This window comes from Hypanus sabinus, chromosome 2 (genome assembly GCF_030144855.1).
Source record: "Hypanus sabinus isolate sHypSab1 chromosome 2, sHypSab1.hap1, whole genome shotgun sequence".
Taxonomy (NCBI): domain Eukaryota; kingdom Metazoa; phylum Chordata; class Chondrichthyes; order Myliobatiformes; family Dasyatidae; genus Hypanus; species Hypanus sabinus.
Window position 1 is genome coordinate 123,893,852 of NC_082707.1, and position 4,791 is coordinate 123,898,642.

Sequence of the window (4,791 nt, forward strand, 5' to 3'; positions counted from 1 at the left end):
TAATTCTAGGCTTTTTAATGTGCTGTGCGTGGTTACAGATAACATGGGAGGTCCAACTGTTGATCCAGGTAATTCCCTGCCTGCCCACTAACTTCTGATGTCGCAGGGACTGTCGGCAGGTTGTGCAAGCAGGCTCCTGTAACACTTTACCCATTTTCTGTCACTCACCTGCTCGGATGAAGGCAGAAATGTTGCTAGACTAAATGTTTGGCTCGAGTCTTTGCATCCTCCAACTCTGAGGCCTTTGAGAGTGATTTGGTTTCTCTCTAGTACTGACAGGGGAAGGTGTATGAAGTGAATCCTCTGGGGTGGGGGAGACACCAGCTACCTCATGAACTTTAAAAAGAACGCAAAGGTTTGCTGCGTACAAGCACCCTGGATCCAGTGTGGGAGGCATGCCGGGAGGTTCCTGGGGGAATCTTCTCCTCAGCCTAGGGCAACGTTCCCTGAGCCTCTTCCAAGTGCAGTTCTGATCGCGCCAGAGCATGGAGCATTTGACAAGGAAGCGGAAGAAGTTTACCTGGATTAAAGGGCCTGAGCTATAAGGAGCGGCTGAACAAACTTGAGTTGCTTTTGCTGGAGCAGCGGTGGCTAAGGCAACAACTGATAAAACTTTATAAAGTGAGGAGAGACAAGGATAGAGGAAGCAGCCTGCATTTTTTCCTTAGGATCACACGTCAAGTACTGGTGGGCATGCATTTAAGATGAGAGGGGAAAGGTTTAATGGAGATGGGGAAGGCAGGTTATTTTATACATGTCTCAAAATGGCTGCCAGGGGTGTTTGTGAAGGCTTAAATAGACATATAAATATGCAGGAAATGAGGAACATGGATCATGAGCAGTGAGAAGAGATTCAGTTTAATTGGGCATTGTGTTTGGCACAGACATGATGGGCCAAAGGGCCTGTTTCTATACTGTATTGGTGTCTGTTGTATGTTCAATGACACAGGAACCATGAAAAGGAGCAGGTGTTTTATCAGGTATTAAAAACGCTTTAGTATCCAGTTTAAGTTTTATTTAATGTTGCAGGCCTCCTTCAGCACAACACCAGAGTGTCAGCGTTAGCCTTTGGGTTTGTTCTTGAACCCACAGCTGATCCAGACAACCTGCTTATTTGCTGTTACTTGTTTTGCAGTCATTGAGAGATGGGAGTGACAGCATACCTTAATGAAGCTGCACAGATACCCTGAGAAGATGCCTAGAATCCCCCTTCAGTTACGGCGAGCTTCAGTGCTAGGAGAACCAAGCGTGCAGCACCGTGCTTTGCACAGGCTACAGTGGTTCATCAGGCAGTCGTACCAGGTGATAGGAAGAATTTTGCAAAGCAGCGTCGAGATGTATTCATGACACAGGTACCAGCTCCTGGAATTAAACTGGGTCATTCAACACCCAGATAGGATATACTGTGGATCACAGGGCTCCTGTACGTACTCCCTGTGACCGATGGGTTTTCTGTATGCTCCAGTGAAGTATGAGTTAGTGTTAGTAAACTGTAGGCATGTTACATTAGCGCTGGAAGTACAGTGACACTCTTAGGCTGCCCCAGCACATCCTCGGACTCTGGTGGTCATTGGCACAAAATGAAGCTTTTCACTGTATGCTTCAATGTACATGTGACAAATAAAGCTAATCTCTGAAAAAAAATCTTTACCAGATCTAATCCAGATCACATGGCTAATGCACTGGATCTGATCCAGATCACAGCACTCCTGTATTGGATCTGATCCAGATCACCAAGCTCCTATACCAGATCTGATCCAGATCACATGGCTAAGTGCTCACTTTGTGCCATTGATTCTTTCTGTCTCTATGGTGGAGTCAGTCAGATAGCGTTTCCACTGTCTGAATTTCTGTGGTTCAATGCAGTCCGCTACTCAGTACTCATTAGGGTCTCTTTGAGTAGGAGACAGTGTTCCTGTACCAAATGTAACTGAGGATAAGCCACATACAATGTTTCTCTGTGCCTCAAACTACCTGCCAGCCATTGTTCTGCAGCATTTCTCCTGCGAATGGAACAAAGGCCAAAGCTCCTGCCTGTAGCTAAGCATGAAGGATGGTACGTATGTATATAATTTCTTTTTAACTTGTTGCCAAGTCAACCAGACTGGCTCTGTGTCTTCCTCGGAGAGGAGCTAAGCATCCTGCAGATGGGATTTCACCCTCTGGGGGTGACAGGAGAAAAGTTCTATTCCCAGACATACCACAAGCCACACTGCAACAGTAAAACAAACCTGATAAAGTGCTTTGGATCAAGGTGCTCCACTCCGACGACTTTCCACAACGTACGGTGGTCTGTCAACAAGATAAATAATTCCAAAGCATCTCTCTTCTTTCTTGAATTATAATTGAGTCCTTAGATGAGACGACCAGAACTCACCACTATAATGGAGAAAACTGAAAAGCAGTTAAAATGGAAATTCGGGGGCTCTGTTCTAATGGTCTGTAAGGCCACAAGCTTTGCTTTGCTCGATAACACTTTAATGAACCGACCTGGCATTTGCACTACATTAAAGTAGGAATATACATGCAAGTTGTTGCAGTAAACAGATGAAGAAAGAGATGTCTCATTCACTTCTTTGAACTGAAACAACTGTTTTTCTCTCTCCTCAGACGTTGGCTGAAATGCTGAGTGTTTCCAGTGTTTTCTGTTTTTATTTCAGATTTCCAGCAATAGCTATTTTATTATTCTAATTTCCTGTTGAATGTACTGTCTCTTTTCCAGCTGGAATGTCAGCTATGAAGAAACAGTCTTCCACATCCCCATGGAATTTCTGTCTGTTTCATTTTGGTTCCTCCAGGAGGACCACAACCTTGTTGTAGAGTTTAGAGGCTTGTGTACCTCAATGACTCCAGAGAGCTATGTTGGCTGGAGTCAGGGCCTTCTGCTTTGCCTCTTGGTAGGATCATCTCTGCCATATAGGTCAAAGGGTAGAGGACAGACTAAGAGTGGTCCACCGGTCCTCCAGGTTTGGGGGTTCAGCTCAGGGCTAACAACCCTGACTGGTAAAACAAAATTGTTATAGAAACAGCAATGAAGAATCCTTCTACATCTGAGTACGACAGTATTCCTGAGACTCCACCTGGGACTTGGCAAGAGGATGCTGCTGACATGGTGAAGGAAGCCCTGAACAGCTGCAGAGACAGAGGTCCTTCATTGCTGCCCTAAATGCCAGCGGTGTAACGGGAAGTAGGTCAGTTATTTTGGTTAGATTGTTAAAGGGTCGGCACAACATCGTGGAACAGTGGGCTTATTGTATGCAGTGGTGTTATATATTCTATGTTCTGTTTGCCTTCTTTATCCTCACTGGCTTCAGCTCTGATGCACCATCAATAACTCACACTGAGACGTAGGCGAGATATCGGCTTTTATTGACTGGAAGAAGGAACCAGGAGTGAGTGTCTATCATACAAGGTCCTGGAGACTGAGGCCGATCTTCAGGCCGCAGGTCTCCTTTATACAGGGGCCTGTGGGAGGAGCCACAGGAGCAGTCAGCAGGGGCGTGTCCCGACAGGCACATAGTTCACCACATTCACCCCCCCTTCGTTTGAAAAAGTCCTCATGTAGCGAAGGTTCTTACAAGTCAAGCCGATCAGGCGGTCGAATCTGTCGCTGCGATCTACGTAGCACTGGCTGTGACCGCATAGGTGCCGGCAACATTGGCGATTGCACAGGGGACGGGGGTTGCGCGTGTTCCTGCCCACTAGGCGCCGGTGATCCCTCATGCATGTGCGAGGCGCCTGGTATAAATGCGTACGAAACGCCCGGTATACAAGTGTCGTGAGGAGTCTGTGTAGGGCCTGGTGAGTACGGTGTCACCTCTGGTGCAGGGTTCACAGTTACCGGAGAGCCTTCAGGGTAGTGGTCTGCTGCACCTGCGGGTGCCAGGTCGCGGATGGAGACCGTGTCCTCCCGCCCATCAGGTAAGACCACGTAAGCATACTGGGGGTTCGCATGGAGAAGGTGAACCCTCTCCACCAGCGGGGAGTATTTATTGCTCCTCACATGTTTCCGGAGCAGCACTGGCCCCGGGGACGTCAGCCAAACTGGTAGGGTGGTCCCAGTGACAGACTTCCTGGGAAAAGAGAATAGGCGTTCGTGAGGGGTGGCATTGGTGGACGTACATAACAGAGAGCGGATAGAGTGCAGTGCCTCAGGGAGGACCTCCTGCCATCGAGAGACCGGCAACCCTTTGGACTTAAGGGCTAAAAGTGTGGCCTTCCACACTGTGGCATTCTCCCGCTCTACCTGGCCATTACCCCGGGGATTATAACTCGTGGTCCGACTGGTAGCAATGCCCCTAGCTAGCAAGTACTGGCGCAGCTCCTCACTCATAAAGGAGGACCCTCTATCACTGTGGATATAGCAGGGATACCCGAACAGAGTGAAGAGCTGGCGCAGGGCTTTTATGACGGACGTGGCAGTGGTGTCGGGGCAGGGGATGGCAAAGGGGAACCGTGAGAACTCGTCAATAACACTGAGAAAATAGACATTGCGGTCAGTGGAGGGAAGGGGGCCCTTAAAGTCAACACTCAGGCGTTCAAAAGGGCGGGTGGCCTTGACAAGTTGTGCCGTGTCAGGACAGTAGAAGTGCGGTTTGCACTCGGCACAAATTTGGCAGTCCCTGGTCATCGTCCTGATGTCCTCCAGGGAGTACGGCAGGTTCCGAGCTTTCACAAAATGGTAAAATCGGGTGACCCCCGGATGGCAAAGTTGTGCATGAAGGGCGTACAGCTGGTCGAGCTGTGTGCTAGCACATGTTCCCCGGGATAGGGCATCAGGGGGCTCATTGA